The sequence below is a fragment of the Lepisosteus oculatus genome, chromosome 2 (assembly GCF_040954835.1).
Source record: "Lepisosteus oculatus isolate fLepOcu1 chromosome 2, fLepOcu1.hap2, whole genome shotgun sequence".
Lineage (NCBI taxonomy): Eukaryota > Metazoa > Chordata > Actinopteri > Semionotiformes > Lepisosteidae > Lepisosteus > Lepisosteus oculatus.
In genome coordinates this window covers 2,980,594-3,004,516 of record NC_090697.1, presented here as the reverse complement: position 1 = coordinate 3,004,516, position 23,923 = coordinate 2,980,594, and positions in this window count along the sequence as shown.

The window sequence follows — 23,923 nt, the reverse complement described above, 5'->3', positions numbered from 1 at the left end:
CATTCCTCGTATAACCATGGTGAGATTATCTTAAATAAGAACAGGAATGATTACAGAAAATGTTATTCAACCTTTAGGGACACATTGCTACCTGTCATTTTAGACTACTTGGAAAGTAGAAAGCTATCTGCTGAAGTTCCAAATAATAGAAAACAAGCTAAACGTAGCAGCTGACTCATATATCATGACTCAAACCTTTCCTGAGTTGTAGTTTTAAGGAATAAGAAATATTTCTAACAGAAAACATGTAGCCCATTTGATCAGGATTAGTAGCTAATTGGTAGTGAATAGAAATATTTTTTCAAGATGTGCAATATGTCATCGCAAATCTCTTATCACATTGCAAACCAAGAAGAACACAGTTCCTTAGATATTCAAATGTTGTCCCTGCCAATGCATTGTTTCTGCAATCCTCATTGACTTCAAGACTTAAATGGTTTGTGAAATGTTTTGAGGCAGCTTGAATTGGAGCTATCATTTTCATAGTTTAACAGATTGGGTGAATTACAGTACAATCACTTAAAAGAAAAAAATAGACAAGTAACTGTACTGTAGATCCACAGAATAACTCATTCTGAAGAATGTGATAGAGAAGTATTGCAATGACATTCGGTTCTTAAGCGCTTCTACATTTAATACTTCACTCATTGTTATCCATCTACAGTTAATAATATACTCATATTACTAAGATAACTCTACTGTATATCATCAGGGTATTTCTACTAACTAGTTGTCTCTTTATATGTAGAATGGACATTTAAAAGACAAATTCACTGAATGTCATAACACATGGATTAGGATGCATATCAGTATATACTGTACTGAATGCCTCCAGAGCATCAATTACCTTAAAAAGATGCTGTGTTTCTGATCACAAAGAGCAATGAATCCAACTGAGCTTTCAAGCCTTTCAATTAACTTCCATATGTATTTTCATTTATAGGTTGAATAGCATTTTATTTTTCAAGTATTACTATTTGCATCCATATACATATATGGTAATGTATATATAAAGAATTCTGTAATTTGTGATCTCAACACCAGCTTCCATTTCAGTGAGAAAGTCTGTCAGATGTGTTTATTTTCCTTAGCCGGATCAGTGATTTCAACTAATTTTCCCTGCCATGCTGCCACAGTAACAAGCATTCTTGTAGCCATGGAAACACCCGATATGTTGCATGATTATCTTAAATAAGCGTCAAAGTCAGTCTTAGTTGCCTTATATGCTGAAAAACAGGACAAGCAATGCATTTTGTTAGAGAAAAAAAAAGAGCTTATGGAATATAGATTTTTTCGTGTGAAGGTTTAGCACGACTTCATTTATGAAGTTATAGACCAACAATTCAATTTAAAGAGAATAATAACCAGAAGATCATAAAGAAGCAGTGGGAGGGCACAGAAATCCCAGACAGCAAATGTACAGAGAGAATCGCAGAATGAGGCATATTAAAACACTGAAAAGGTGTCAGAGAGGAAGGCCAGAGAACAGTGGGAGGCATTGACAGAAGAATCACAAGTTTCAGTTCTTTCAATTCAAGGGAAAGTGTAAATAAGAAAAGGAGTAAAGAGAGAGGGAAAAATCATAAGAAATAGTGGGTGATTACTTCCATTTTGCACAAAGATGTAGATTCAGGTAGGAGGTAAATGGAGAGCTGGAGAGATATAGAATTCAGCAGAGGAATATGTCCAACTGTGGTTAGTATGACATGCAGTGCCTTGAAAAAGGATTTAGACCCTGCCACAGTTATAAAAAAATGTAGAAATTAATACTAGTTACATATACAACCTACTCCACATATTCAAACCAAAAATCTAAAAGAAGGTAGTAAATGAATACTGTAAGTATTCAAGTCATAATTGCATAAGTACAGTATTCAAACCCTTTACTTTGGGGAACTTAAATTATTTTAGTTGTGTTCAACTAAACACTATTAGTTGAGAAGCTCCCATATTTTTGCAAATATATGGTTCACTGGATGTCAGAATAAAAACATCTACATCTGTAAGGTTCCTTAGTCGGATAGTAAATGTCAAGTAGGCATTCACCTGTGGTGACTGAAGAGCTTTTTTGGCTCACGGTGAATTAAATCATAAAGAAATGGACAGCACCCAGACACTCCCTAGATTAGGCTGACTTTAGAAACTGAGCAGGTGGGAGAAGAGGAAACTTGTCAGGGAGGCCCGTGTGGCCCGTAGGAGCACTGAAAAGGTTACAGTGTTTGAGATGGTAAAAAACGTCTGTTGGTTAGGAATATCCTGGTCAATCCACCAAGAGGAACTGAGAAAAAGATCTCCATTCCAAACTGGGTTTGTAACAAAGCACCTAACTACTTGTATCAGTGTGAGGGACTGTACAAGAACAAGTAGAAGATTCTTCCACACTGCGAACCGAAAGGAAAGAAACAACAGAGCTTTTTAAATATCATGTGTCATTAATGGTGAATGTTAATATAAGCTTATATAATAAATGAGGAATAAAGTTTTTCATGATATCCTAAAACAAATAAAACAGAAAACATGAAAACACATCCTGCATATTGTGTTACAAATGTATACTTTATCTTCGCTGATCATATTAATTGTGGATCATATTTCATAGACACATAACTGTAACACTTATGTAGCTTACTTTACTATAATTCAAAGAAATCACTGGAAAATACACACACCACCACTTAAAATAGAACAATCAGTGGATTTTAATATGTTGAATCACATTAAGGTGCTGTTTATAAATTAGATTTTCAATAATTTGTAGGAAGTAAAACATGCTGTCATTATCACATATTACTGAATTTGAGAATTTAAAATGGAGGAAGATTTAACAAAATATTTGTAAAGGTTTTCAACAGATTGCTTTGCGTGTGTACTGTAGTGTGGGGTACATACAGTAACATAGTAATCTCTTTATGATATCCCAATTTATACTAAAAAAAGGAAAAGATATTGCAGCAATATGCAAAAAAACCTGAAATGGAACCCAGGAATTGGTTCTCTGCCTGCCTGTGTCTACTGAGCATGCCCATAGCACAGCAAGCAGTCAGGACTGTAAAAAGAGTCAGCTCATGCTGGGAAAGCTCAGCTTGACTCTGGTGTGCTACCATGAAAGGGCTATATTTCAGCCTGAAGTATTTTTTTGTATGGTACTTTCACTTTGAAATAATTTGTTCTTATGAAAAACGTAAGATTTACTTCAGTTTTACTGTGTATTACACACAGATAAAATTGTCCAATACCAAGGTTGTGACTTACAATACTGACAGTACTAATGAGTACATGAATTCATTTTGAAGACATTTGGAATATTTTGTTTTTTTTTAATTTTTGAGTAGTAATTCTAATGACAAAAATATCAGCATCTGGTAAAGCAGAAGATGCAAAGAAAACTCAAAGATTTAAACAAAAATCAAGATTGGATATTTAATGCAGCAGGGCCCAACATCATTATTAACATTAACATTCAGTAAAGATTTTTTGAGTCAGGAATTGTAACTGAAATGGTCTCAAGGATACAGAATGGAAATTTGAATTGGAATGAAACAAAACCACCATGACCAATTTCATTGAAATTTCAACGAAATCCCACTTCTTTTAAAAACATGAATACCTCATCACTTTGACAGATGTGCTTCGCCCAGCTTCGAAAAGCATCTGGCAGTTATGTATAATACTAAGTGCAGTATCATTCCTACACCTTAATATATACTGTTCCAAACACTGCCTTATTTAGAGTTCAAGGATTTCAAAACAGTTTTCTGTATTATTGTTATGAGATATTAAATTGCTACCATAGTCCTTTATCAATTGTTTTTCTTTACCCATTGTTTACATCTTTTAATGATCTATTTACTTATCCATGGCAAGAAGCAACTCAAATCATGTGTTAAATTGGACTCCTGGTTAGCTGCTAAATGGAGGAGATGTGTTCACCTTGTGCTCTTGTGCGCTTTTAATTTTTTAACTTTTTTAAGTTATGATTGATTTCACAATACTTACTGGACTGTCTAAACCTAAGTCTGAACTAGGCTCGCCAATTGAAATGGACACAGCCTGAACCTCAGAAGCCCCTGCTGCAGGAGGCGGCCCATGTAGTTGCAGCTGTATGGCAGCTAGATTTCCAAAACTGGGAAAGTCCTGTCTACTGACTTCCAGAGCTCCGAGTCACAAACCTGGATCCACACAAGTGGCTGTAAACTCGCAGGGCCAATGCAACTGGAGCACAGGGCCAGAGACTTAGTGGTTAATATCTTGGAACTGAAGCCAGCACACACTCAACTGCTGTGGGAACATATGGCATTCAAGGCCCAGTTGACTGATCAGGAGGACTGTAGCAGGAGCCAGAATCTATATGGATTGTCGGCTTGCCTGAGTCAATTGACGGGCCTCATGCTACAACTTCTTTCTGAGTTTTATGTGGAGCTGCTGGGGAAAGACATACTGTACTTTCTGTGCCACCAGTGCTGGATAGGGTCCACAGCTCACTTGCAGCCAAGCCTGAGAATGGCCAATGGCCCTGCTCATTCATCACATGCATTTCCACTGGTACTAAGTGAAGGAGTCAGTGCTGGGAGTGGCAGGGGAGCCTGGCCACTTTTATAGCAGAGCCACAGAGTTCACATCTTCAGGATTTCAGCCCAGAGGTGGCCCAGCTTCTCAAACATGGTGTCAAGTTTGAACCACTTTTCCTGCTAAGCTCCGTCTCTTACAAAGGAGACACCTGTATTTTCTCCAGCCAACAAGACAGAAGCTTTCTTCAGTTCGGACATCGCTTCTGCTGGTAATTTAGAGTGCTTACTATATCAGCTAACTATAGAAAGCAAAAGGGTGTTCTTATTGTTTGTAGGACTAGAGCTGATACATGTCTTTTGATGGGATTTTTCTTTATTTCCTGGAAAGGTTTATTGTTATTGCTGCATATAAAGAGCAATGCTACTGTACTTACTGTTGTTTATTTCCCTTTGTGATGTCTATTGAAGTAAATGTAAAACATAACAAGATAGTCTTAATGCACAATGAGTTATTAACATATCCCAGGAAGCTGAGAGAATTACATTTTGTTAAGTCTTTGCCTCACTAATGCGGGGGGCTGGTGCCTTTTTATCTTCTTCTCTGCTCAGGTTGCTAGGAGACAACCAGAGAGGAAGAAGCTTTTCTGGCCAGCAACCTTGGGGAATAGAACTGACCATTGTCGTGGTACTCGAAGGCAGAGCCATCTGCACATAAACTGCCTCACCCAGATGAGAAAACAAGAAAACATCCGGCAATGGCATTTGTGTAGCTCGCAGTCTAAAATTTTTGCCATTCTGAATAATGTACTAAGCCTAATTTTTAAGCTAATCTCTGTGAGGGGAGTGTGGCTAGATGCTCCTCCATTTGGGCTGTATAAAACTTGCTGACTTGCCGAGAGGACCCTCTACCTGATGGCTGGAGAAAGGGGGTCTCCAAGTGTGTTGTGAAGTAAAGCAGATCAGCTTTGCATACTGGGCTCTGCCTGGTTGAATTGCCCTGTGCTCTGGTTCTTTCCTAGCATAGAGGCAATGCGGGAAGGTAAACTGGTGGCATACCACTTACAGCAGTTAAAAATGTCATAACCAATTTCAGGACCACAGATCCTTGTCAGTTTTTTTAATTATCTGATGCATTTGTATAACATTTAATGCACACCATCTGGAATGATGCGCAAGGTAATCATTATTCCTAAAAGGAAGACAAAGCATTCAATGGGGTGGACAGCCATGGACTTATTTTATGCTTTTTTGGTTTTAGTCCTGTTTGGATTGGACAGCCCTATACAGTAGGTCTCCTGTTGCCTTGGTCTGAACAAATCATTCCAACTCCAATTACTCTTTGCTACTGTATGTTGTGACAAAGCAGGGTTGTCGGTTGTCATCTTTTTGCTGTTCAATTTAGCCTTTGCCTATATCTTTACATCATAACCGGCTAGTTCATGGTATGGCTTGTGGGGCATTGAGCAGCAGGTCATTTTTTTCATGCATACGATTGTATGTATTGAAACCCTTGGTTTCAATTCTTCATATTCTTTCTATTTTCAAACAGCTTGGCAGTCTGTTGGGGGATAAACTTAATCTGCACAAAAGTAAGTTACTACAGTGCCTATTAATGCAGCTGCTGACCAGTTTGATTTCTCAGTATTCCCGGTCAAGACTGAGGCGTAAATATTACAAAATTCTACAACAATGTTTTTTTCACATTACGTTTCAGTTTTACTAGACCAGGTCAAACACGATGTGGCCAAACGGTTGAAACTTTCCCTGTCTATAGCTGGTCAGATTGTATCAGTAGCTCGAAATGAATAAAAAGCACAAAAAAATGTCTTATTGGAGAATTTAACTATTCTTCAATGATTGAATTGAAGCCTGGCCAGGATTAAGTTGATTAAGGAGCTTAGGGTTTTAAAAGGAAGTTCCTCTTAGGGGAAGGGGGAAAGAAAAGAGAGAGGAAGGAAGAAAGAAATCAGAGGAGAAATTAACTACCCAGAGAAACCTGGAACACTGCCTGAGCCACAGCTACATCTAGCCACGGGAAAAAAAACAGTATTCCAGTTTGTGTCATAGCAGGAAAACCTTGACTGCCCTCTATAATTACACTTTTCAAATTAGAAGACCTTCTTCAGTCATTTGCGAAGATAGTGTCTTTTTACATGACCACAGCAAAAGAAGTAAGGCCATTTCACAAAGGAGGAGGGAATCTTTGAGGCTCGTAAGGGGACTGAGATACTGCCATTAAGGATCCAGGATGGACGGCCCCTTCTAGGATAGTTTAAGTATAATTGTATTTAGTTTTCTGCAAAGCACGAACTATTCTAATTGTTTTGAAAAGACTCCAACAGCCGTAATTGTTTCATGGTTGTTTTGAATTTTGGATAATATTCTGTTTCTTTGAAATAAAATTTGTTTTGCCTTCTGAATTCATCCTGCCAAAATGTATAAACTTAAAGAGATACTTTTCATAAACCAGCTCACCCCAAAATCCTTATTCGCTGTAAACTAATTTAGGCAGTAGTTATCAAGTCAGATCATTACAAAATGAATGCAGTCAAGATAAATATACTTTCTAATTTTTTTCAGTGGATCAATACTGAAGCCAGGAAAAAACGTGTCATTCTACATCACTGCTGGCACTGATCTGCACACCCCTCCTTCTCTCAGTCACTCAGTACACTTCTAACCCTGTTATTTGCAACACATTAAAAAGCTGGACCCAGTTTAGGAAGAATTTGGGTTGTTGGTGATTTTCCACCTTTTCTGTCCTCCTTTTTAGCTTCTACCTCGTGTACTTTGCATAGCAGGTGTCTGGGATACCTGAAGGACCTGTTTGTTGAATCATGTTTTTTTCTCACTTAATCATCTTTCTTCCAAGTTTGATTCTCTTTTTTAGGAATGTACAGCTTAGACCCTTTGAGTGGATTTTGATCTCTCGGTTCCTTGCTCTCTAACCTGATACCCCATTTGGTTTTCTGCTGGACATCAACTACTCTACTGAGAAAGATACAGTACTATCTCTAAAATATATAACTACCTAGACACCTCATATTTTCCTTCTTCATCTTTTATAAGAGCTGCCTGGGAAGAAGATCTCAAGGTTACTTTTTTAGATCAAGATTGGACATCTGTTCTCTGTAAGATAAAAGTAATCACTTCCTCCATTTGTGAATGCCACACAATTACTCCAATTGTTCCTTGGCACATATGTATTGGTCCTATCCCAAGAATCTGTTTTCTGAGCTTCTATATTTGACATGTTCTCAATCCATATTCATTGATACAGTCCCACCCACACCGCTTGCTGCCTTGTTTGGTGTCCTTTTGACTTCACTGACAAAACATCAGTCTGAAATAATTACACAAATACCAAAGGCCTCCACCGAGAAACGTCATTGTGTTTGGCACTGTTTTCTTATCTACACTGAAGAGCTAACTCTTTCAAACTCTGAAGATATATCCTAACTGTCACAGCAATAAGCAACTGAGCATTTTGTTGTGACTGCTGTACTTTCTTGCTTGTTATTATACTTTCTTATCCTTATTTCATTTTAGTTGCTGTATCTTTCTTTTGATTTATATCCCTGTTACTGCTTGATGCTTGTTTTTTGTGTTCCATTTTTAAGTTGAGTTCCTGAGCTTCTGTTACCTTTTTCAATATTTTTAAGCTCTGTGGTTAAAGGTGTGTGCAGGCAGGGGATTGGGGCCGGTAATATACGGGATTTATAACTTGGAAAAAATGTTCAGTGTTTAATCTTGATGTATTGTTCCCCTGAAAACACTTTAATAAAAAGATTTAAACTAAATTCTGTATTAAAACACATTACAAATAATGTTACAATAAGCACTGTTATACCTTATAATACTTTAATAACCTCAAAATACAAACATCTAGCATTATTTTCTAGCATCTGTTGTTCAGGCTAGTCTGGCCTGAATAAATTTCCTGACACACTGGAGAGCATTTGCTCTATGGGAGCAGATGAACAGGTATGACAGGGAAAGTTTCACGAAAGTTAAGTTAAAATTTAATTCTCTTTCCAGTAATCCAGTGGATCAGCATCCTCTGACACGCATGTTAAACTGAAGTATGTTGGGGGATCTAAAACTGGAACTTCCGTGGATTGACTACTTATATATCCAAAAAATATTGTACCCTTCTTGGATGGGACATATAATATGGCAGTCATTTTTAGAGAGAGAGGTGATCTTTTAGCATTTTATTTTGTTTCCCTCATTACCTATGCATCATTCCAGTTTGAAACAGGTTGGCAGCCATCAGGACACAATCCATGCTTTCAAACCCATTTTTCTCTTGAGCATTGTCACCCCATGAGCTTGATGTTGCTGGTTACCATTAATTCTTCCACAGCGTGGCTTCCTCAAAAGGCTCCTTTACTTAAGCCGAGTTCCCAGTTCGCCTGCAAGTTTCAGGTGTTCGCTGAATGAGGCTCCGACATAACCACTTTTGCGGCAGTAACTTCATCCTCATCAACAGGCTATTCCATAGGAAGGAATTTGCCATTTGTAGATGTGTGACAACACAAGTTTGTGTAGCTTTGCCATCAGTGTTATGACAGGGTCCACGTGTTCAGTGGCATCATGAACAATAGGTTATGTGTCCATGTATTGTGTGAATGAAGCATGAACTTGAAGGAAAAATAAGTTCCAGTTCAACTTATGTCAATCATTTCAAGGTCAGATGCCACATCCACATCCTCATTGGTTTCATCTTGGACTTCTAATGGAGTAAACCGAGTGAATATCTTTATCGTGTTGGCAGCATCATCGTTCCTGGGCATTGATATCTTGTTGGCTGTGTTATAGCTTATGATTGCTGTTTGTACATTCTACAGATGTTTTTTTTTTTTGCTGTACGGTCATCTCCAAAATTATTAGCATTCCTAACAAAGATGAGCAAAAAGGCTGTATAACATAAGCAACACTTTCCATTTGTAACCATGTATCTTGTTAAATGTTACATTTTCGCTCAACTCTTTTCTTTCTTTATGGTTTTCATTTTCTCATGCCTCTAATTTTGTGTTTCTTAAGTGTGCAAGCTGGCTGTTAAGTGTCATGGCATATTGATTCATTCTTTCTTCATTTTGAGTTTTGCACAGCTACTGCAAAGGTTTTCTACTTTCTGCACGTCTTGATTCACTTTTGTCTATTGTGTTCATTTATTGAAAATAAGTTGCAAGGAATACATAATTAACATTGGTGATATATAGTCAGACAAAAAACATTTCTAAATTATGAGATAACATTAATTTTTCATCAGATTGTATTTTAAAAGAGAAAGCATACATGTTTTAAAAGCTGCAAAGATCCAATAATCATTTTGTCAAACATTTGGTGATTCTCAACACGTACAGTAATGGATACATTTATTAAAACTATTGCATTTATGTGTCAAAGTACATTTAAGTCTAGTTCATAGTGACACTTCAACATGCCCATTTTTTAGTTTTTCCCTCTTTACATTCTGCAGCTCCACCCTAACTGTACTTTGAACATGGCCACTACAGGCTTCAATAAAAACACATTATACCTCTTCATATGTTAGTGGGGAATTCTGCTACTGGACATCAAAAGGCCAGGCCTCCTACTGCAGCAGAATTCACTGCTAACCAGCTCCCACTTAGTGGATAAGATACTGTAACTTGGTGACAAGCTCCAGAAGCCCTGATCTATCAGGATCCAGTGGACTATTTATTAACCTGAGAAAACCATTAATATATTTATATTTGTGGTGGTTAAGCAGGTGAGAAAACCAATGCCATTCAAAAACACTACAACCATATCATTAAGTGTACATAAAAATAGCAGAATTGTTCATTATCGAAGTTCTGTTTAAAGTGTTGGTCTCACAGAAGCTTCCTTCACACCATCCAACTAAATTGGCTCACACCTGTTGCTATGGATCCAATCGTGAGTGCAACGTGACTTTTCTGCGACTCTGCCACAGTACACAGGGCTCTGACAGCTAGTCACTGGCTCACGTAGATTATGCAAGCCACAGAAGCAGTTTCCAATGTGTGCCTATATGCATATTTATTTAAAATTATAAAGTGTTTCAAAAGGTGGCATGGGTTATGCAGACTAATAAGTAGCTGACATGTCTTTTTTCTATACAGGGATCATAAGACCTTTAAGCAACTAAAAAAAAAGCTGCTGATAAATTAAATTTTAGAATGCTTTTTCATTGGTTTTACATTTTAAATGACGTTTTAATAAGCTCTATAGGGACCTGGGGTCCAACAGAGAATACAGGGACAACAACAGATGGTCACAGCAGAAGCTAATAACATTATACAGCAACTAGGTTCTAGTGCAGCAGACGTCAGACTAGCCTTTTCTGATTTCAACAGGTTTTGGAAATTTATGAAGCACTGAGGAACAGTGTAGGCAATGTCTACCACATCCACAATGTTAAAGAAAGACGTAGCATGAACATAGTCAGTGGATGCCATATTTTATCTATAGAAGAGATAAAATATAGACTGAGTAACGGTGAGGTTTATAACATTTTTATAAGAAATACATTAAGGTATCTACTTTATACTTTAAGTAGGTCTTTCTTTCTACATATACTTACTGTAAATGTTAATTAGAATTATCTTACAAAAAGTCACAGATGTGACCACTTCTTCCACTGTAAAAATCATGATTTGCTAAGCTGGGTTATATAGTTAACATTTAGGCCAAACAATTCCATTTTAGATTGATCAAACCACAAAACATTTACTACATTTGCAGTATCATTTAGAGGCTTTGTTTTGTGATGAGAAGAAAGTGGTGGATTTTCCTTCTTGTTACCCTGCTAGGCAGCCCAGATTTGTGGAGTGCTTGAGATTTTGGTGTCATTTGCACACGTTTACCTTTCTTAGCCATAAAAGCCTATAACTCTTTCCAAGTTCTCACTGGCCTCTTGGCAGACTTTCTGATCTTTCTTTTTGCTCACTCATGCAGTCTGGAGGGAGGTCTAATCTAGATCTTACACTTATTGACAGTGTTCTAAAAGATATTCAGGGATTTTTTTAGAACATCCCCTCACATGTGCCTTCACATAACTTTGTCCAGAGTCATTTCAAAATAAATTCTTGGTGCTTGTGGAGTAATCTTTGTTTTGAAATGTACTCCCCCAGCACAGGGAACCTGCAGGAACTGCTGAATTTATCCTGAAGTCAAATGAATCACTCCAATTGAACACAGGTGGAGGCCAATTAACTTGGTGTGTGATTTGGAAGGTGACTGGTTACATCTGTGCTAACTTAGGATTGCAATTACAAGAGGCTGGACATTCATCCACCCATGTTATGTCTTTTTTTATTTTTAATTAATTTCTAAAAAATCCTAGAATATTTCTTCACTTGGAAAGTGTGGAGTAGGATGTTTAGATACATAAAATAAAAACTGCTTTAATGCTTTAATGTCTCAGTGTATAGACTTCTTTCAGGCACTCTACAATAAATAATGCCACAATACTTTTCTAAAGTACAAAGTTGCCGTAGATATTATATAATCTTCCCAGTGTGCAGATATGGTTCTTTCTGGAGACTTCTTTATATCAGAACAAGTTATACTCCACCCATCCATTTCCTAACCACTTTATCCAGTACAGGGTTGCAGGAGATGCTGGAGCCTGACAAGGCGAGCAACAGGCACAAGGTCTGTCCATTGCAGGGCACACAGACACAAATCCACTCGCACACCAGGGCCAATCTTCCCAAAACCAATTAACTCTCCACTATGTCCTGGGACTGTGGGAGGAAACCAGAGCATCAGAAGGAAGCCCATGAAAACATTGGAAGAACATACTGTACAAACATACAAACTCCATGCAGATAGCACCCCAGGAATTCAATTGGATCTTTAGATTTTTATTTAAAATATTTTTGTTTATTGTTTTGTCATCCTAACGTCGTACTGTATGTATTTCTCACTATATGAAGTTTTGCCATTGAATACCTGGTGTTTTTCTTAAAGTTTTACTTATTTATTCTCAATATTCTTATTAATATTGGGATTTTCTTTCTGCAGTATATCACCAGGATATCAAGTGAAATTTTATTACAAAGATCTCTAAAAGGCCTTTTTCAAAGGTCTTGCCATGGTGGTCAATGAATAGTACAGATTATAACATTAGGTCACAAATATTCCAAAGGAGTCCAGCCAACATCCCAAACATCAACCCATGAGTTACAGCAGAGTGTCTCTTTTAAACCTACTTCATGATTCTTTGCCATATAACACCCTTGGATACCACTGTATATGAAACCATTTGAAAAAGTGTGAATGAATAAGAAGTATTAAGCAGTTAAAATTTGATTTTATTGTTATGCCTCATACAAACCTAAATATTTTTGGAAAACTCTTGTGAGTCTAAGCAAATAAATGTAAATAACTTTAAAGTTAAAATTACTTTTATTTCCTACTGTGCCTAAGAGCCAGGTGCCCCAGCTGTGAGCTCTGGGCACTGCACCAGAGCCTGTTCAAGCATGTCAGAGCCTGTCCAGGAGCAGGTCTAGACCCTGCCACAACATAACTTGTGAGGAAGCACTGATATTGTTTGAGGAGAAGAGTAATTGCTAAAATAAACCTCCAAATATTTAGAATTGTCTATTATTATTATTGTTGTCAAAGTGTTTAATGATACTAATTTCACATCTTCCATATGTTTTATGAAGAGAACCAAGCTCATTTACTTGTTGAGCTTTGACACAAAACTGGCATGGTATCATAGGCAGATTAGATAGATATACAAGAGCTGCTAATATTAATCTGTGATGGCTTTTAGCTCTACTTTGATGCACAGGAGGAAAGACTACAACAGATGCGTCTCATTGTTTTTTTCTACTGACATAATGACATGAATTTACATGAAATTACAGTCATGAGTTTTTGTGTCTACCAGCTTTGCACATATATACACTGCAATTTTTACACATTTTTCTTTGCAAAATTTCTCAAACTCCCTCAAGTTTGATGGCTACATTTGGTAAACAGATTTTTTCAACTCCTGCCACAGATTCTCAATTGGAATAAAGTCCTGGCTTTCACTGGGCCACTTGAGAACGTTGTTTTTAAGACAGTCCAGTATAGCTTTGGCTTTATGATTTGGGTCATTGCTCCACTGGATGTTGAAATTTCGCCCAAGACCCAGGAGCTTTTCAATAAACTCATCCTGGATTTGTTTTGAATATTCCTTTGTCTGCATCTCCCAGTATTTAACCTGATGTATATACAGTAAATCCTGCACACAGGTGGAATCCATTAAACTTATTATATGCCTTCTTAAGACAATTGATTGCACCAGAACCTGTTTAACTGTGTCATAGCATGGGAGTGAATACTTATGCAATTAGTTATTTTCATTTTTTATTTATTGTGGCATGATGTGGGGGCATGTTCAGTGTGGAGGCGGAGCCCTAGATTAAGGATGACACGTTGCCTTAGCAACCGCAGCTGTCCTGGCTGATTAAGGATGAGCTGCACCTCCCCGGAGGGATGAACAGACCCCACAAGGGGAGAACCTTCTAGAGACAGAGACTCTTTTCTCCTGTCCCACTGTGTATCTCCACCTGGATAGGTTGAGTTTCTTTAGGTTGGCCTTGCACTCCTTTTCTGCTGTCCCAAGCAGTTCTTATTTTCCCCCCAGGCTAGACCTTGCTGGATATGGACAGTCCAGCCTGAACACTTCTGTGCAGAGTGGGCATTTGTCTTTTTCTTTTCAGTTTTCGCTAACCTCACACCAGTGCTTCTGCACCCCCACAGACTCCTACCAGTGTTTTCTGCAGCTCCTCCCACTCCCTCATTGTCATATTATATATATATGTTGAGACAGACGTTATCATACTTTTCAGGATCTAATTATCAACAAATTGTAGGTTAATACTGCTTGAAATTAAAAACAAATAAGAAACTTGGTTCTATTTTATAATGAGAGGCATTAAAGAGATAACAAATGAGTATTGGAACGAACAACTTTTATTGTTTCTGGAGAATCTCTCTGTATATTATAGCTGATACAAATTTCCAGCCTGAAAATTTCCACCCCTGATTTCAGGACTAAATAGCAGAAAAATGTAATCTTTCGAAAAGTGGCAGTCATTCTGATTAAATGATTAATGTGGCAAGCATTTGCATAATAGAAATGTTAACACATAACATAGGACTGTCACATAGAAATATAGCTGCCTGCCACTTCCAAAGTGTTTGCTATGCGAATGATTCACTCTTGGATTTCATAGCACATGTTCAATTATTTTGTCAATCACTAACAAAATGGGGACGTATTTGGCTCTCTGAGTGCTATTCAACATATTACAAACACTTTGGTGATTTCTTATATTTTTCCTTACTGAAATAATCAAGACATAATTTAAACCATTTAAAATTGAAACTGACATGCACACAAACACATCCATATCTGAGGCATATACAGTAACTGATAATACAGTAACTGATATTTACTCTACTGCCACGGAAGAAAATAATTCTATTGTGTTTTTTTGGGGGGAGGGGGTGTAAGGAATCCCCAATGAAGAGGTATGAGGATCCTATGCAGACGCAGGAGCGGGTAGGTAATCCGAAACATCAGGCAAGATCGTGGTCGAAAGGCGAAAGGTAATTCGAAATCCAAGAGATACAGAGATAGGCGTACAACCCAAAGCAGTAGGCAAGGTCCAAGGTCGAGGGGCAAAAGGGTAGTTCGGAAACCAACAGAAGTAACACAAGTGAGTACAAACAAAGGCGAGGTAGAGCTTTCTAGGAGAAGACTCAATACCAAGCAGCGGGAAGCGCGTTTGGATTGTTTAAATAGCACTGCCTGCTGCACGGTAGGGCGTGTGGTGATGGGTTAACACGTGTGGTGGCGCCTATTATCAACCCACTGCTGGCACTGCTTAGATCTTTTGTGGGTTGATCTGGGCTGGCTGGCGGTCGTGACAGTACCCCCCCACCCATGGGCGGCTCTCAGGAAAATCACAGTCGTTGATGAGCCCAGGGTCCAAAATATTTATTTTCTGAAGCCAAGATCTCTCTTCGGGGCCATAACCCTCCCAGTCCACAAGATACTGGACGGTACCACGGTGCCATCTGGAGTCGAGGATCTTTTGGATCGTATACGCCAGGTGCCCCTGAATAATACGTGAGAGTGGTAAGTGACATTTGGGAGCCACGAGGGGTGAGCAGTGGAACGGTTTCAGGAGTGAGACACGGAAGGACGGGTGGATTCTGAATGTGGGGGGAAGCGCGAGACGATAGGTGACCGGGGTGATCCAGGAGAGGATCTGGAAGGGACCAATGTACCTAGGACCAAGCTTCTTGGAGGATAGGCGTAGAGGTAGATCTTAGTGGCTAACCAGACAAACTGTCCTTTCCAAAAACGGGGGGCTGGTCTGCAATGCTGGTTAGCGAATGTGGCCTGGCGCTGGGTCAACTTGTTGAGAGCCGTCCTAGCCAATTTCCAGGTCCTTCGCAGCTTGGAAATATATTGTTGCATCAGAGGAATAGCCGTACATGGAGGGGTGTCGGGAATGAGAGAGGGTTGATATCCTAATGAACAGAGGAAGGGAGAGAGACCTGTGGAGGAGGATGTGAGGGAGTTGTGGGTGTACTCTGCCCAGTGAAGCAGCAACAACCAGTTGTCCTGTGATGTGGAGGTGAAGGGTCTGAGAAAGGAAAGGAGACTTTGGTTAGTTCTTTCCACCTGTCCATTGGCCTCAGGTGATATCCAGAGGTTAAAGATACGTGGGTCCCCAGAGCTTGACAAAATGCTTTCCAAAAGGCCGAGACAAATTGAGGGCCCCTGTTGGAGACCACATCCCTGGGCAAACCATGTATATGAAAGACCTGTTGAACAAACAGTGTCGCCATTTCCTGGGCTGTGGACAATGCTGGGAGGGAGACCAAGATCAGAGACCACCATGATTATCGTATTCCCTAGGCTGTTGGGGAGTTCAGTGACGAAATCAACCTTGATATGGTACAAAGGGCGGTAGGGGACCGGAAGGGGGTGAAGGAGGCCTGCTTTCCTGACACGTGGGATCTTGGTCCTGGCGCAGATTAGACATGCCCGAATATAATCGGCAACATCAGCTCTCATGGAAGGCCACCAGAAGTCCCTGGTCAGGGTGACCCATGAACCGAGAGTCGGTGATCCCACTGCAGAACTGCCGAGCGCAAATTATCCACCACAAAGAGTCTATCTGGGGGACAGCAGAGAGGGACCGTAGTTCTGTCCAGGGCACGTCAAACTTGGTCTTCGATGGAGCAACGAATCGCTGCCACGATTCTGTTGGACGAGATGATAGGTTCAGGTGTGTAGTCCAGGTCCGTGGGATCATAGAGCCGGGAGAGTGCATCACCCCTCCCATTCTTGGATCCAGGCATATAGGCGATCACAAAATTGAATCAGGAAAAAAACAACCAATGGGCCTGACATGAGTTGAGGCGTTTGGCAGATTGGATGTAAGACAGGTTCCCTTGGTTCGTGATAATAACAAAGGGTTGTTGAGCCCCCTCCAGCCAGTGTCTCCATTCCTCCACGGTGCTGGGAGAGGACCGCACCAACCCCATAGTCAGAGGTGTCAACCTCAACCACGAAAGGCCTGGGTGACGGAGGAGTGGAGCCGAGTTGAAGAGGTGCTTCAGGCGTAGGAATGCCTTTTTAGCCTTCGGGTTCCATTTACCCAGGCCGGGTCTGTTACGGGTGAAGGCTATGATGGGCGCTACGACGGAGCTAAAGTTCCAAATGAAATGTCTGTAAAAATTGGCAAAGCCCAGGAAGTATTGTATCTGCTTCAGATTGTGAGGGACTGGCCAGTCATTAATAGCCGCAACCTTAGCTGAGTCCATTTCCACTCCAAAGGAAGAAATGATGTAGCCCAAAAAGTGTATCTTAGAAACGTGAAAAACACACTTCTTGAGCTTAGCGTAAAGTTTATTGTTAATAAGTCTGGACAACACCTCCTTGACGTGGCAGACATGTTCCCGGGGGTTGGTGGAAAAAATAAGGATGTCATCCAGATACACCAAAACAAAGTTTCCAATAATGTCAATAAAATGTCGTTCATGAAAGTCTGGAAGACATCTGGGCATTAACGAGGCCAAAGGGCATGACTTGGTATTAATAATGCCCATGCATGGTCATAAAGGCCGCCTTCCAGTCATCCCCTTCACGTATCCTGATTAGATTGTAAGCCCCCAGTAGGTCTAGTTTTGAGAAGATGGAGGCTCCTTGTAAGGACTCCAAAGCCACTGGAATAGAGGGAGGGGGTAGCGATGTTTAACTGTAATGGATATCAACCCTCTGTAGTCAATCCACGGCCGCAAGGAGCCATCCTTCTTCCCTATATAGAAAACCCCTGCACAGGATGGGGATGAGGAGGAAAGAATAAAGCCTGAATCCAGGTCCTCTTTAATATAGTCTTGCAGGGCTTGATTCTCTGTCTGTGTTAGAGGGTTGATGCGTCCTTTGGGTGGGAGGGTTCCTGGCAGCAATTCTATTGCGCAGTCGCAGGTGCAGTGAGGGGGGAGCGAAATAGCCTTCTGTTTATCAAAGGCTTGCTTCAAATGTGCATATTGGGGCGGAATGGTAGACTGCCCTTCCATGGGAATTACTGCGGCAGAAACCTTGACAGGCGGGCGACAATGAGTGTAATGGCAGGTGTGGCTCCAGGCGATGATCTCGTTCCTGGCCAAGGAAGTGTGGGGATCATGCATTCTGAGCCAGGGAAGACCAAGGAATAGAGGGTTGGCAGGTGAAGCCAGGAGTAGAAATGGAATATTCTCAGCATGTCTGATACCGACCGTGAGAGACAGGGGGGTGGTGGTGCCAGGATATCCGACCAGGAGCGAGCGGTGATCCATCCAATGCTTGAATGCCAACTGGGGGTGACATGGGAGCCAGCGGAATATTCCACTTCTTTGCAAAAGTGGCGTCTACAGTGGTGTCCTCTGCGCCTGGGTCCACAAAAATCAAGAGGGGAAGATGAATATCCGTCCATGAAATCTCCGCCGGGAATAGAGAACCGGAAGAGGCTTGAGTAAAAACAGCGCTACTGACCTTAACGGTTGGCTGCGGGAGGGCTCTAGGTGGGTATAGGGGTCTTGAGGTACAAGCAGTGAGCAGGTGGTCTGAGGCAACACAGTACAGGCACTATCCCTCCCAACGGCGCCTTTCCTTTTTCTGCGAGGTAAGAGGGGCTTGTGGTAGAGCAGGCACCGAAGGGAGAGAGCCCTCAGGACGCACAGGTCTGCTTCCTGGGTGTCTCTCTGCTCTCCGAAGCTTAATGCGGGTGTCCAGTTTTACCACCTGAGCGATCACCATCTCAAGTGACTGGATCTGAAATTGGTATGAGCACCAGATGGTCCTTCAACTCCTCCGAGAGACCCTTACAGAAGAGGCAGACCAGAGACTCAGGGTTCCAGGCAGACTCTGCGGCAAGGGTTTGAAATTCGACCACGTCATCTTGTAGTAGTCTGTTGCCCTGGTGAAGCGCAGACAGCAGAAGGTGAATCAAGTCCAGGTTGTTTTGAGAGAAGCGTGTCTGGAGCCAGTCCGCAAAAAGACGAAAATCGGAGAACTGAGAGTTTACCCTGGCCAGCAAGAACGCTGCTCAATCCAATGCCTTGCCTGTGAGCAAGGAGAATGCAAATCCGATCTGCTCCCAAGAAGCAGGAAAACGCTCTGGATGCAACTGGAATGTCAGGTAGCATTGAACAATAAAGCCTCTGCAGCCCATTGGATTACCGTCATATTTCTTGGGGAGAACAAACAGTAAGGTTGGGGGAGTTGTGGGTGGGGCCGTGGGGGTCGGGGCAGGGGCGTGGGCGAAAGACGTTGCAGGGGTCGGGGAGACGGGGGGAGACGAAAGCCAAGCGACGTGGAAGCTGGGAGAGGGCTTGGGCGTGATGCAGGAGTAGGGAGCAAAAAGCTTGAGTATCCGCGGGATCCATCTTAGAGCTCCAGTGAAGAGGTATGCGGATCCTAGCAGACTCAGAAGCGGATAGATATCGAAACAGGAGTATAATCCGAAACGTTAGGCGAGATCGTAGTCGAAAGGCGAAAGGTCGTTCGAAATCCAGGAGATACAGAGACAGGCGTACAATCCAAAGCAGTAGGCAAGGTCCAAGGTCGAGGGGCAAGAGGGTAGTTCAGAAACCGGGAGAAGCAACGAAAGTGAGGTACAAACAAAGGCGAGGAAGAGCTCTCTAGGAGAAGACTCAATACCGAGCAGTGGGAAGCGTGTTTGGATTGTTTAAATAGCGCTGCCTGCCGCACGGAAGGGCGTGTACACGTGCGGCGGCGCTTGTTAGTATCAATACAGGGGCTACACTTACATCATACACTTATTATATAGTATATGTAATATGTGTATATATTTAGCAATCTCAAAAAGATCTTTTTAAAATTAAGATTTGAGTTTTTTATATGTATATACTGTACAGTATAACAGCAAATGTGAAAGACACTTTGTAATGTGACTGTTACATTCCTATTTATGCTTTCACATTGATTACAGTAATCATTCACATTTACAAAAACTTTTAAAATACCAGGTTTGGCCATGTCATTGATCACAGTCATTGATTAGAGTAACCAGTTTCTTGAGCTTAATAGCAGGTGGAGTATTAAAAAATGTCTGACAGAAAATACCATGATTTTCTGCTGATGTCATGCCATGGCACTTTTTTAGGATAACATTTGTCTTAACAACTGTCAGTGATGAAAATGACCATACTAAAAAAGCAGAAGTATACAGTACATACCTGTATAATTTAAGTTAACTCGTGCTACAGGACATAACAGTACTTATAATAATAATTAATAATTGCTTACACTTATATAGCGCTTTCCTGGACACTCCACTCAAAGCGCTTTACAGGTAATGGGGATCCCCTCCACCACCACCAGTGTGCAGCCCCACCTGGATGATGCGACGGCAGCCATAGTGCACCAGATCTCTCACCACACACCACCTATCAGTGGGGAGGAGAGCAGAGTAATGAAGCCAATTCATAGATGGGGATTATTAGGAGGCCATGATTGGTAAGGGCCAATGGAAAATTTGGCCAGGACGCCGGGGTTACACGCCTACTGTTTTCGAGAAACGCCCTGGGATTTTTAATGACCACAGAGTCAGGACCTCAGTTTTACGTCTCATCCGAAGGACGGCGGCTGTTTACTTTATAGCGTCCCTGTCACTATACTAGGGCATTAGGACCCACATGGGCCGCAGGGTGAGCGCCCCCTGCTGGCCCCACTAACGCCTCTTCCAGCAGCAACCTTAGTTTTTCCCAGGAGGTCTCCCATACAGGTACTCACAGCTGCTTAGCTTCAGTGGGTCGCCAGTTGTGAGTTGCAGAGTGATATGGCTGCAATACTTACATCTGAAAGACTGAATAACAGACAATCAAGCTGGTCTGGGAAGCTAAACATCTTTTTTTTTCTGATTTATACTCAGATGGATACAATCTGTGCCTGAAGGGACATAGCATGGAGAGAATAACTGTGAAATTGTGCTGTGGATTTTAGCAATGTATTTTATAGCATAAAACAAATGTTTTCTGTCAAAAATGTATTAGAAGTCTTGAAATGAAACCTTCTCTTTAACTTTTTATGCAAGAATTACCATTGTTTGATATTTGTCTAGTTAAATTGATTGTTGCATGTTGAAAATCAATTTTGATGCACATTTTGACACAGCTGTCAATAAATAATGAGTCAAGCCCTGGTCTGGCATTCACAGTGATAAAGGTCCTAGGTTTTACGGTAAAACAAACTCCACTGGCATGACTGAAAACTGAATTAACAACTGCTTGATCAATCTTTTATAGCAGCTGTGGGTCAAGATAGCAAATGTTTTGGGGTCAGTGACTAGTAAATAACATAATAAATAATGTACATGTGAATGTAAATAATGTATACACACCATACCATCTCTAACAGAACAATTTTCTGGTTTCTTCCTTAATATCACCAAATAAATCTTCAGAGTCAAGGGAAAGGTAGAGTCATTTTAGTTGTTGTTTTGAAGACTCAACAACTTAAAAAACATCCTTAATTTAAGCACTGAAAGAACTGGAAAAAGATATTCAGACACATGGGCACTTATGATTCATATACATTCTTACTAACATGTACATTATATCTAGTTCAAGATTAATTACATATTACCAGTAACTGATATTCTGATGTTTATCTGCAGGGATCTATTCCATGTATCTTAAACTCTTTAAAAACTTTAAAGTAATTTTTAATTAATTCACAGATATGTTTTTTTTCAGAATTCTACCAAACCAATGCACATGACTGTACATGTTTCCTTTGTAGTTCACTAACAGTTAAAAATCCTCTCATATTACATACTGTATTACATTTTATAATTGGCTTTTGAATGAGCATTTTTGTTTTTAATTAAGGCTTGTGGTATTTCATGTTTATCTGTCCATAGAATGCATTATATACAGCAAGAAATCCCACTGGTACTATACACAGTATGCAGTATATAGTTGAATTCACATATCCTGTACACTGAGACTTACTTTATCTTTCCCACTTCAAAGGTATACTTTCCAACCTGGTCAAACTACAAAGCAGTAAGAATAGCCTTTATATTCTTTAACACTGATTTTCAATCCAGCTTCTGGAGATTAATAGAATCTTCTGGGTTTTCACTCTCACTATGCTCTTAATGATGTATTTGGACCAATTATTGTCAAATTGGCCTTACAGTATTTACCACTTTGTCCAAGTCTTTTTTCATCAAGTGCTTGGAATTCCCTATAAAACATACAGCTCTCCAGGAATGACAATCACTTGTATATCTTAAATGTCTCAGTCTATTCTTTTGTTCCAACACAGCACTGTAGAGCCTAAAGGGGAATCTTCTTCAAACTGCACTCCAAACTGATTCCACTGACTTCATGCTCTTGTGTTAGAGAGACTGACTATCGCCTGCACATGGAAATAATTGTTATTATACAAGACAAAGTGAATCACGTTTTGTACTAAATGAGATAATCATATATATATATAATGATATAAGAATACATCAATAGTGGACTGTATTAATACTTGATTGTAGATTTGCATTGTGCCATTACACAGGGGCGTGTCCAGTGTGGAGGCGGAGCCCTGGAGGAAGGGTGACGCCTCACCTTTGTAGTCCAGCTGTTCTGGCTGCTAGAGGATGAGCCCCAGCTGTGAGGGCTCTATAAAGGCACACTGGACACCCCCCAAGGGGACAAGCAGGGCCACCCCAGAAGGGGAGGATCATTTCACTGGCGGTCCTGGAGGGGATGGCCGGCTTTCTTTTTCTTTTTGCCTGTCCCGTCACGTATTGTCACCAGGGCAGGCAGACCTTTCTCACACACTTTTTTATTTAGTTTTGGCCTTACACACCCTGCTCTTCCAGACCGGACCCCGTGAAAGTCCAGTCTGGTCCCCGCTGTGCGAGTGGTTCTTCTTTTTCCCAGGCTGGACCCTGTTGCATAGCGCAAGCAAAGCCTGGATATTGCGAGGCACAGCAACACACCTTTCCTTTTGCTTTTTGTTCCAGTTTTTCACCCTTGTATGTGTTGTTGTCGGCTCTTTCTAACCTCACCCCAGTGCTTCTGTCCCTCAGTTAGGGGCATTGACTTTTTACTGGTGCTCGCTGTGGCTCCTCCCACTCCCACACTGTTACAGCACATGGAAAAAAGGGATAGTTTCTACAATTTCCATGGCTCTGCAACACCAGATTTCATTATCCATCATGTCGCATTCAGCAAAATATTTGTCATAATCGACTGAAGGAGATGGGTATTTACATCCAGTTTATTTGTTTTAACCTGTGAAGGTTAATGGTATTGTGATTTAAGTTAATCAGGAGATCTACTGCAATGGAGCAGAATGGAGCAATCAGGTTTTCTACAGAATTTTCCATAATAAAAAATAATAATCTTGTATTATAGCGGTGTAATGTACTCTTTGGATTATTGTAACTTTTTGTTGATGTTTTTGTAAAATACTTCTACATTTTCCAAAGAAATGGGTCAAACTCCAGCATACACCCTTAGTTAGGTAGCATGCGTCTGTAAGATATTGGTTTGTTTAATGCCTTGATTGTGTGAAAGGCTTAAGTGCTTGAGTCTCCTAGTATTCAATTGTAGTGCTTGACTTTCAAGCTAGTTTCTGGTTTTCATTTAATCTTGATTGAGCTAATGTGGATACGGAAATTAAAGAGTTGTGTTTTTGAAGTCTATAGAAGAAGCGAATTGATATTTGCAGGAATTTGCAGGTAAAATGCTAATCGAATTTTACCACTTCTCAATGCAGCACATCTTAGCCAACACAAAGTAAATAACTTAAATATAAATCTATTTATCAATTAGGATACAACAGCTTTCCTCACAAAGTTAAAATTTCAATG